The sequence below is a fragment of the Halichoerus grypus genome, chromosome 1, assembly GCF_964656455.1.
Source record: "Halichoerus grypus chromosome 1, mHalGry1.hap1.1, whole genome shotgun sequence".
Classification (NCBI taxonomy): domain Eukaryota; kingdom Metazoa; phylum Chordata; class Mammalia; order Carnivora; family Phocidae; genus Halichoerus; species Halichoerus grypus.
Window position 1 is genome coordinate 90,897,369 of NC_135712.1, and position 12,524 is coordinate 90,909,892.

Here is a 12,524-nt window from a genome sequence, read left to right on the forward strand (position 1 = left end):
TCAGGCATATGATTCTCAAGATCACACTCCCTTCCCCCAGGTTACTGAAGGATGCAGTCATCAAAAGAAATCAATGGAAATAACACGCTGAGCAGAGAAAGACTTCATCATGCATGAAACTCAGAACCTGTCTGCTGTCTGTCCAGCAAGTGAGCTAAAAATAGGCAGCTTTCCTTAAGCAGAAAGAGGGAATTTATCAAGCAGTCATATACTTTTGAACAAGAAGGAATAATGGAGTCATACTGTGCTGGTGGATGGAGTGATGTGATGTAGACAAGGGCATCGTTAGAGGGATCCAGTGACAATGACGACAATGCAGAAAACCTGGCTTGGGACTAACCAGCCAAGAAAAAAAAGGATCCTTTCTCCTAGTAAGTGTAATTCATAAAAATTAAAGAAGAAAGAAATAGATCATGGGCAAAAAGCCCAGAGACAGCTAGCACTGAAATTCAGAAGGTGTCTGTAAAGTCAAACAGACACGGTGTGCTGGAGCCTTCTGGGAGGAAATTGTACTCCTCTCTTCCCAATGCCATGTGCAGTGATCTCATGGGAGTAGCTTAAAAGGGGCCATGGTAGGAATATTTATACATGGAAATTGACACACTACTGATGAATGTTTGTGTGTTTGTTTTCCTGAGAGCCAGTTTATAAGCACAGCACTGCCCACTACCTAAAACCCAGCAGAGGAAACATGACAAGGGCAGTATAAGACCAACAGGCCTGGGATGCCTTCCAAAAGATGGCCTGGGGCCAGAGGATGGGTTCATTGGGGCAGAGGAGGCAGAACCAGAAGTAGAATTAGAAAGAAGAGTCTGGTATAATTTCTCCAGACCTAGCTCTACCTAACCAAATCCAATTCGGAATAGAAATCAAGGAAGTTTATCTCAAATTATGCTGAAGCAGAGAAAAGAGCATGTGAACTTTCAGTAATATGTAGAAACCAATGCTCTATAAACATGAACATTTTTATTTTTATTTTGTTTGCTTCCCGAATTCTCTTTTGAAAAATTCAAATCCTGTGTTTGCTATTCTAAGGACTATTGTTTCTAAACTTTAGCCTTGATAGCCCAAATGAAGTAACTGCAGCTGGGACAGAGAGCAGGAAAGAGATGCCAACACAGACAAGAATGATGTAAAGTTAAACTTTGCCCATTTCTAAACAGAAACTAATAGCTATTTGACCAAGCACAGCTATACCTGGAATTTGCAAAACTGCCTCCAGAGGTTCCACAGGGCACCCACACACTGGTGAAGGTCCCAAATGTAATATTGAGGCTACAGCTTACATCCTCAGGGATAGCCCCTGAGTTTGCTCAACAATATCAAGCCTGCTCATTAATTTGCTTTTCCTGTAACTTCAAGACAAGGACAAGTCTTAAACAATTTGTGTTTGCAAGGGAAAGCAGATAATTGCTTTTGCACTTTAGCAGGAGGTAATTGCTAAGGCTATTCCAAAGAACAGGAAACACATTTCTTGTATTTTCTGTATCAAATTTTTTGCCAATCATAATAAAGAATTTTAAAGACAAGTTTGATTATGAAATTATCCTGTATGTGCAAAAGACAGCATTAATCTCTTTGGCTTTGATAGGAAGTTATTATATTTACTATTACAAATATAATAGATATTTTACAAAGGATATGTAAAAGAATGACTAGGGATAACATTATGGAGGTTCCTTAAAAAGTTATCAGAAATAAATACACAACATCAATTCATGACAAAAACCCTCAATAAAGTAGGGATAGAGGGAACATACCTCAACATAATAAAGGCCATATATGAAAAACCCACAGCTAATATCATCCACAATGGGGAAAAACTGAGAGCTTTTCCTCTAAGGTCAGGAACTAGACAGGGATGTCCATTCTCACCACTGTTATTTAACACAGTACTGGAAGTCCTAGCCACAGTAATCAGACAACAACAACAAAAATAAGTCATCCAAATTGGCAAGGAAGAAGTAAAATGTTCACTATTTGCAAATGACATGATACTATATGTAAAAAACCTGAAAGACTCCACCAAAAACCTGCTAGAACTGACAAATGAATTTGGCAAAGTCACAGGACACAAAATCAACATACAGAAATCTGTTGTATTTCTATACACCAATAATGAAGCAGAAGAGAAATTAAGGAATCAATCCCATTTATAATTGCACTAAAAGCAGTAAGATACCTAGGAATAAACCTAAGAGGTGATCACTATAAAACACTGATGAAAAAAATTGAAGATGACACAAAGAAAAGGAAAGACATGCTCATGGATCGGAAGAACAAATATTGTTAAAATGACTATACTACCCAAAGCAATCTACATATTTAATGCAATCCCTATCAAAATACCAACAGCATTCTTCACAGAACTAGAACAATCCTAAAATGTGTATGGACCACAGAAGACCCCAAATAGTCAAAGCAAGCTTGAACGAGAAAAGGAAAGCTGGAGGCATCACAATACCAGACTTCAACTTATATTACAAAGCTGTAGTGATCAAAACAGTATGGTACTGGCACAAAAATAGAAATACAGATCAGTAAAACAGAATAGAAAACCCAGAAATGAACCCACAACTATATGGTCAATTAATCTTTGACAAAGCAGGAAAGAATATCCAATGGCAAAAAGACTGTGTCTTCAACAAATCGTGCTGGGAAAACTGGACAGTAACACGCAAAAGAATGAAACTGTACTACCTTCTTATACCATATACAAAAATAAATTCAAAATGGATTAAAGGCCTAAGTATGAGACCAGAAACTATTAAAATCTTAGAAGAGAACACAGGCAGAGACTTCTTTGACATTAGCCATAGAAACTTCTTTCTAGATACATCTCCTGAGGCAAGGGAAACAAAAGCAAAAATGAACTAATTGGGAATATATCAAATTAAAAAGCTTCTGCACAGTGAAGGAAATAATCAACAAAACTAAAAGGCAACCTACGGAATGGGAGAAGACATATCTGATAAAGGGTTAGTATCCAAAACATATAAAGAACTTATAAAACTCAACACCCAAAAAATTAATAATCCAACTTAAAAATGAGCAGAAGTTATGAACAGACATTTCTTCAAAGAAGACATCTAGATGGCCAACAGACGCATGAAAAGATGCTCAACATCACTCATCATCAGGGAAGTGCAAATCAAAAGTACAATGAGATATCACCTCACACCTGTCAGAATGGCTAAAATCAACAACACAAGAAACAATAGGTGTTGGAGAGGATGTGGAGAAAGCGGAAACCTCTTACACTGTTGGTGGGAATGCAAGCTGGTGCAGCTACCGTGGAAAACATTATGGAAGTTCCTCAAAAAGTTAAAAATGGAACTATCCTAAGATCCAGCAATTGCACTACTAGATATTTACCCAAAGAATACAAAAATACTAATTCAAAGGCATACATGCACCCTGATGTTTATAGAAGCATTATCTGCAATAGCCAAATCATGGAAACAGCCCAAGTGTCCATCTACTGATGAATGGATAGAGAAGTGGTATGAATATATATACATATATACATATATACCATATATGTATATATATGTATATATGTATATATATATACACATATATATGTATATATATGGTAATATTAGCCATAAAAGAATGAAATCTTGCCATTTGCAATGACATGGATGGAACTAGAGAGTATTAGGCAAGTGAAGTCAGTCAAAGAAAGACAAATACCATATGATTTCACTCATCTGTAGAATTTAAGAAACTAAATGAGCAAAGGGAAAAAAGAGAGAGAAAGGGAGGCAAACCAAGAAACAGACTCTTAACTATAGAGAACAAACTGATGGTTACCAGAAGGGAAGTGGATGGGGGGATGGGTTAAATTGGTGGGGATTAAGGAGTGCACTTGTTATGATGAGCACTGAGTGATGTATGGAAGTGTTGAATCACTGTATTGTACACCTGAAACTAATATTATACTGTACATTAACTAACTGGAATTTAAATAAAAACTTGAAAAAAAAAGAGAAAGAAATATATGGTATAGTTTTGTGTGTGTGTTTTCTGCTTTGAATTAATGTGAAAGCCTTTTTATAAAAAAGATTTTATTTATTTAGTTGAGAGAGAGAGAGAGAGAGAGCATGAGCAGGGGGAGGGGCAGAGGGAGAAAAGGACTCCTCAAGGAGCAGGGAGCCTGACTCGGGGCTCAATCCAGGACCCTGGGATCATGACCTGAGCTGAAGACAGGTATTTAACCAACTGAGCCACCCAGGCACCCCTGAAAGTCTTTTTTGATGTTTCTTTTTCTAAAATACATACTTAAATTATATATATATATATATATATATATATATATGTATATATGCATTTACACACAGAGTTTTAGAGGAGAAAAATTAGTAATCAATTCAAAGCCTAAATGCTACAAATTTAAAGCCTAAATGGAAGTACTTAAGTCCCATCTTTTAGTTCTGAATCCAGTATTCTTTCCAGGACCATGATACACTGCTCCCCTGAAAACAAAATAACCTAATGCTTATTGACTGAGGTTTATGAAATATTAAAGTATGTGATATATTTAACAATTCAGGTGGAGTGAGACAAAAGCAGGTTAACTAAAAACAAAACACTAAAATGTCTGGATTATCCTGACTCCTATCTTCAGCAACTCAAGAAAGCCTCAGGCACTAGTTTCATTTAGGGCCATCTTTAATCTCTAGTAATCATTCCTCCTAACTTCATGCTGAGTGACTGAACAAGTAACCACAACTGGTAACTGCAAGACAAGATGGTCTCTAAATTGCCTTCTGCTATAAAATGCTCATCGCTAACTGCAAGGTCTCTTTCTAATCCAAAAGAGTACTTTCCTATTCACTGGCTCACCAGGTAACTGGTGTTAGAGAATTTGTATTGCATTTGCCCAGTATTTGTAAGAAAATGTCCTACTTTGTTTTGGCACATGAGAGGTCTTTATACACACCAACAGAGAGTGTTTTAACCATATTTCTACAAGGACAGCATTGCCTTAAATTTTTTGTCCTCAATATTATTTAATGTTTTCTGGAACAATGACCCTTGGTGCATCAAATTTTGTATCAATTGTTTTGACAACTAAAAACAAAGTTCTGGAAGAGGTTTCTAATCCAACATCATTTATTCTATTTTTAGTTTACACTGACCTGTGCTTGAAAATCACTTGTGATTATAAAAGTTTAATAAATATTGAGAAGTTGTTGCCTAGAATTATGCAGGTGTGGCACTGCACAATTCCAGAGGATGCCATTCATACCATTCATAATGGATGTGGATGATGCCCTCTCTGGAGTTGTGCTATGTACAACTTGCATGGTCACGCATAGTGGCATCATCTCTTTGGGTCTCATTTTCCTATAATTATTTAAGGAATATGAGTCAATCTCGTGTGCTTTGCATTCTTTAGCAATTACTTACTCTTTTGCCTGGTTTTGCAAACTCTTTCCAAATCTGAAATACATAGACTCCATACCTAACAAAATCTGAACTGTTTGATCTGTGATGACAGAGGGAAGACTTTTAGCTCAAGATTATTAAAAGTAGAGATCTAAATGGGAAGATAGGTTCAAATCCCCATTCAGCAATCTGCCCAAGTCATTTATGGAACAAGTAATTTTCCTCAGCTGTGTATGAGGATAGAAGAACCTGACCTACCTCACTTAGGTACTGCAGTGAGGTAATGAAATTGAAACCAGCCAATACTATCCTGCCATCTATGGGAAGGGGTGGGGAATTCAACAGATACTAAAACACCTTGAAGGAATTCCTATGATAGCCTTGAGATTTAGCCCAATTATTGACTTAAGGACCACCATTCATTGATGTTAACCTAAGGGACTCAAGCAGAGCAGCTGCCTACTCATGGAGAAACCAAATCAAAACTTGGAAAGACTGGGGAAAAAACATGTATAAACAAATCATAATAAGAGAAATATAAATTAATAATAGACATGTGTAATCAACTTCACTGGTAATCAAGGAAGTGTAAATATAAACATCAATGGGGAAATGTATCACACTTACCAAATTAACAAAGATGAAAAAAATTGATTTGGGGAAGTTTAAATGATATACCATCACACAGCACTAGCAGGACTATAAATTGGCATCATTCTTTTAGTAAATCAACACGACAACAAGACACTAGACCTTAAAAAGTTAATGCTCTTTGACTTAGAAATTCCACTTATAAAAATAATTCTAAGGAAATAACCCTGAGGGTTGCCTGGTTGGCTCAGTCGTTAAGCATCTGCCTTTGGCTGGGGTCATGATCTCAGGGTCCTGGGATCAAGCCCCGCATCAGGCTCCCTGCTCAGCAGGAAGCCTGCTTCTCCCTGTCCCAGTCCCCCTGCTTGTGTTCCCTCTCTCGCTGTGTCTCTCTCTGTCAAATAAATAAATAAAATCTTTAAAAAAAAAAAAAAAGAAAGAACCCCGAAATATACATCTAAAGATTACATGAGGATACATATTTGCTTGGGAAAAATTGTCAAAAAAAAAAAATACAAAAAACCACACCTGTACCTCTAATAAAGTGAAATCATGGTATATCCATTCAGTAGAATATGCAGAAACTAACTTTTTAGCAGAATGCTAAATGGTGTGGAAAATGAATGCTATTTAGTGTTAGGTGAGGAAGACAGAGTAGACTTCCAATTTAAGTCATCATATTGAGTGTACTTTGTAAAAGATAGCTATAATCAATGTCAGTATAGAGCAGTAAAATCATGACTGGACTATTTTTATAAAGCTCAAAAAGAGGCAAAACTAAACCACTGTGTTAAAAGCCAGGACAGTCATTACCTTTGGGGAGTGAAGAAAAAACGGTGGGGTGCCTGGGTGGCTCAGTTGGTTAAGCAACTGCCTTCGGCTCAGGTCATGATCCCAGGGTCCTGGGATCGAGCCCCGCATCGGGCTCCCCGCTCAGCGGGAAGCCTGCTTCTCCCTCTCCCTCTGCATGCCGCTCTGCCTACTTGTGCTCTCTCTCTCTTTTTTTTTTTTTTTTTTTAAAGATTATTTATTTGACAGACACAGCGAGAGAGGGAACACAAGCAGGGGGAGTGGGAGAGGGAGAAGCAGGCTTCCCGCTGAGCGGGGAGCCCGATGCGGGGATCGATCCCAGGACCCTGGGATCATGACCTGAGCCGAAGGCAGACGCTTAACGACTGAGCCACCCAGGTGCCCCTACTTGTGCTCTCTCTGTGTGTCAAATAAATTAAAAAAAAAAAAGGGTAATGATTATGAGGGTCTTCTGGTGTGCTAGGAATAGGAATGTTTTACTTCTTTTATTTGGGTGGTGGTTACCCTCTGCATTCACTTTGTGATAATTCATTGAACACATTTGCAGTATAATTCATTTTTCTGTACATGTACCCATGTACCATATTTCAATAAAAATGATACATATATGATTTGTTAAACTATAAGGAAAAGCAAGGGAATGTTTGTCATACAATGCAAAACAGTGGTTAGAAGAACGATGCAATCCTTAGGGGTACATAGGTTTCTTCAAATGTTTTAACATTCTTCCTAAAATGTGTAAAAAGATACATGGTTGCTCTCCTTAATATATACACACAGGGTTTTGAAATCCTACATATGTATAATTTAGAGTAAAAATATTCTTCTTTAAAAAAGAAAAGATATGCAAAACTTTATAAAGTTTATGTATATCATATCTGCGTTATTTATGTGTTAGAGGCCGAAAAGCAGCATGATCTATTTAATTTTTATCTGTCTATTCATAGTAAAAAGACCACAAAGATATACAATAAATGTTCTTAGTGTTTCTCTTTAGAATACAGGTAATTTTTATTTTATGTGCATATTTTTGAATTTTCCAAATTATACTTAAGTGTCATATTACTTTTAGAATCCGAAAACAAAAATATAAACTTTTTTTTTTTTCAAGGTTAAAAAAAAAATCGTTCCCTACACAGAAAAGTCATGGAGAAGCCTGAGGCTGACACAGCTGGTGGGTGGGGCCGCTCGCGGAAGGGCGGGGTGGAGTCGCGTGGAATGTGACGTTTCAAACCTGCGCGCCTCCGCGAGCGCACACATCGGCGTGGCCTCAGATTGGGACGTTTGGACCCGGGCGTGTGCAGATGAAGCAGCTGGGAGAAGTCCAGAGCTTCGCCCCGCCCCCGCTGGGCTGAGCCCAGACTGCGTAGGTAGGAGGAGGTTCAAGTGTGCTCAATTCCAACTTTTTACCTTTCCTGGCTGGGTGGGACGGAAGGGGGCTGGCCTTCAGGGGAAAGCTCAAGTAACTTGGGGGAAACTGGGGCTCCTTTTCTTCCTTCCCACCTGAGGAACAGGAATGTTGCTTATAGATAACCCTAATAAGTAGCCAAGAAATCACTTTATACGGGCAGTTAGAAGGTAGAGAATTCCAAAGTGGTTCCCTGACCCCTCAAGGACAAGCCCTATCTCATTTCCACTTTGACGAGAAAGGGAAGCTAGGATCCTGTTTGATTTCTGAGTAACAGATTTTTTGCTGCTTTGTTTTATCCTAATTTGTATTCCTCAATAAAGTATAATTTGAGGATATCTACCGCTAATCAAGTGAAAGACGATGACTATCTCAGAGTCCAGATTTTTTTTTTTTTAATCGTTTGTGGTATGAGCTGTTGTCTCCTTAATTCATGATACTGCTGTGGACTAAAGATATTGAATGCTAGTGAGCAGGATAGAGAGACAATCTGAGCTCTCTTTTTCTAAGGCAAGGGACCATTGTCTTCCATTCATGTATTCTATCATGCCTGGCATAAAATAAGATGTTTGATGTATGAGTGAGTGAATCAATGGATCTATGAATGAATGTCTTTCATAAGGAGCCTACCATGCAAAGGTGGTTCAGCATGAGCAATGAAAAATAGTTGTCAACCTTGTTTAAAATTTCACATTCCTCATCTATAAAATATTTATAGGTATCAGTAAGGGTCTCCATGTTTGAAACACCAGCTAAGTGTTTGCCATTTTCAAGTAAGCACTAGTTTGAAATAAATACATGAAAATTTATTTGTATGGATAAATTTGTTTAACCCCTTATGATTAAATTTAATGTGCTAATAATGTTATTATACACACCAAAGGGCTTTGGATCTTTCACATTTCACCAGTTAGACCCTGGATGCCATTCAGGTGCTCTCATAAATTTTATTTCAGGCTGCATGGGCTGTTTTCCTCCAAATGGAAAAATTAATTTGATTAGGACCCAATAATAATATTTTACAGGGTTATGTTTTTGGTTTTTTTTTTTCGTGTGTGGCAGGAGCTCAAATAGTTGTATAAACGGAAAGGTAAATAAAGGGAGAAGAGAAAAAGAATGTACTGAAAGTGAGAGATGGGCCAGAATCCTTCAAACTGCTAACTATGTACACATTCTGTAGTTTTCTTCATTGTCTTGATTTGAATAAAGAATGGAATATTATTCTGATATGGGAGAAAGGGATACAACTGAAGGCAAGATTGTGTTGTGTAGTGTTTCACAGAGGCTTAAATAATTTTTAAGCCTCTTTTTCAAGTGCATAGAACCAACCTAAGTTGGTGAGTTGTCATGGTGTGCAACACAAGTACATAATCAAGATAGAACTGAGATTTTTTTTGTTCCCAAAGTGGACTTTTAAGTACGTGTTCAACCCTGCTCAATCTGTTACTCATCAGTGTTATTATAACCAAATGGCTAAAACTTCCAATCTGGTCATTTTCAAAGATATTTCCAAAGAGAAATCATTTTAAAAGCTATTCAGGAAAAATAGCTTTTTATTTTTTTTGCCACTGTTCAGAATGGAAAATAACTGCTTGTAACAGAAACTGCCCTAAATTCACAAAGTTATTCATCTTCTGAGCAGTGAAACTAGCATATCGGACATTGATTATGACTTAAAAGAAAACAACAAATGAACATGAATCCTAATCATGAGATACAGAACCTTAAACTGACCTCCAGTCATAAACCCACAGTTTATTCCTTACTGCAGTAGAATACTTTCAAATTAAGACACAATGACTAAAACCACATCTCTCTACTAAAACCATATTCTCTCTAGAATTTGACTGCAATTTGTCTTTTTTTTCTTTTATGTGACACATCAGTTGAAAATAGATAAATAGGTGCCCCAAGAAAGATAGGCTATGGTAACAAAAGCTGTACAAACCATACGCTCAAGGGTTTTTAAATCCTTTTGTATCAGGGAGCCCAGAATATTGTCTCTTAACCAGTGTAAAATATATTGAGTCATCTTTCTGGAAAGTACCATTCAAGTTATAACATTTTGCACCCATGAAGAGCCTTGTTGAATTTTTTCAGGGATGTTAATACAATACTGCAGCAGTCTAGCTTAAAGATCACTAAGGAATGACTATAACTTATCACAGCTCTGGCTAAATTTAAAAATATACATGATAAAGGAGTATGATCCATGTGTCCAATAGAACATTTTCCTAATTGTCCAATTTTTTTAAATTGATGAGCAATAACAGCAATAATAAAAATGACAATAACAATATTATAATATTTAACATTTATTGAGCACCTACTATTATCAGGCAACCTTCTTCTATTACTCTTCTCAAAAACCACATGAGGCAGATATTATCATTAACACCATTTTGTAAATGAGGAAACTAAGGATCCAATGGCCATGATCATTATCAACATCATTCTAAATTATACAATGGGAAAAACTGTTGTAAAATAAGCGTGATAGCAAAGATTCAGCTTTATCTCTACATTTTAGAAGCCTTGGGGGTACACTTATTTACATACTGTATGATGTGACATACATCTAGTATGAAATATTCAGGATTCATGTATTTGAATCATTAATATTTCACAAATTTTAGGCAACTTTGAAAGGTAATTGAGCTGATTTGACACAGGATGTATATTGGAACATGTCCCTTTAACCTTGATGAGTAAAAGCTGAAGTCACATTGCAATCTAGAATTGCATGACAAGTAAAAAATTGATTTAAGTAGAATAGTTTTAAGTAAATAGTCTTAAGCAGATCATTTAAAATAAAATGCTTCAGAAAGACTAGTATCATAATTACTGAACAAAAATAAAAATCACTAATACAAATCAGAGCTCTTGATTTCAATTTCTTTGCACAGGTGAATTAGTTGTTCTATTTGGCTATTTACTTAAGTAAGAGTTATTAAATCTTAATAAATAAAATATTGACTATTAAATAATAAATCTTGTTGATAAATAAATACGACTTATTAAAGTAAATAAGATTTATTTATTTAAGATTTACTTAAATAAGTTGTACATGTGCCTTTCAAGAGTAAGCATTAATATATGCAACCAAAATGTAGAAAGTAATATTAAATTTCCCTTGGCAGAGGAAGGGAGTTGTATATAATTCTGTTCAAGCTGGTGTTTTTAAATGTGTTTGAAAATATAGACTTGAAAATGTTGGTCTTGCTTTACTATAGGCACCTTTAGTTGTTACTCATTAGGATGATAACTCCACATGTTAGTTTAAAAGATACTGGCACTCAACCTGGGCCTGTATTTCTCCGCTAGAATAATTTTCCTTAGGAAATTCCACATTGTAGGTGTTCATCTGATTTCACATGCATGAACGCTTCAGTGCTCTCCCTAGTTATCACTTAAATTCCTATTAGCCAGTATAACTCAAGCAGAAGAATTCAATGCTGTCTTTAAAGATCACCTAAGTTATAGCTTGGGAAGACATTGTATTGTCATTCCCCCTGCCCTTCCCAAAAAAAGCGCCCATTTAACTTGTTAGAAATCAGCTCAATTTTGTTAATGTGAAGGTGTTAGGAATAAAACTGTGACATAATAACCACTTCACATCCCTGTTGAGCAGACATTTGGAAACCTAAGTTTCAATTGTTTAAAAAAAAAAAAAAAAGGATTGCAATAGCCCATGGCCTCAGTATATATTCCCAGGCTGACCATACCTAGTTTCTACTTTAGGAAGATGTGTGTGTACATGCATGTGTGTTGAAAGTCCATGGAATCCTACTCAGAGAAGGAGAATAGAGGAAGGAACACATTGTAGACATGTAAATCTCCTTAAGTACTAGAGGCAAGGCTTAATTAAACATTCTCAAAAGTTCAGATCTCAGTTAATGTCCCCATCTTTTATATTCACTAATGTAGTTAACAGTGAAGGGAACATCCTGTTAAACATGAGGGTCATTATCAGCCTAAGGGACAAGACTTGATATACATTAAAAATGACACAATTTATGAATTTATACATTTCAACCTATGTACAGAATCCCTTCAGATGTTGTCCATACATTCACTGACAAATTCCATAAATGTAGAAAAGTACAGATAATCTGCAGTTCATAGAAGCCTTATCTTCTCATGCAGTTGCCATTTTCCCCCTTTTCCTCGCAGAGATTCTATCTTCCATGGGCCTTCATGTTACTGTGTTGTTACAGAATTTGTTCAACTACTACCCATACTAAACTGGTCATCTGGCTTTGTTCTTGTCTTCCAATGGCAGATGACTACCTCTGTTTTCCATTTATCTTTCCATCTCCCT

The 12,524-nt window shown here is 36.5% G+C and overlaps 1 protein-coding gene across 1 annotated transcript in view; it reads left to right on the top strand.

Annotated features, from left to right (window-relative positions):
- The first annotated feature begins 8,051 nt into the window (after nt 1–8,051).
- SPATA16 (spermatogenesis associated 16) overlaps nt 8,052–12,524 on the top strand; it is a 227,036-nt gene continuing 222,563 nt past the window's right edge. Inside the window, exon 1 of the mRNA XM_036075653.2 lies at nt 8,052–8,165. The gene's annotated coding sequence lies outside the window, so the exon portion shown is untranslated. The remainder of the gene's footprint in view (nt 8,166–12,524) is intronic.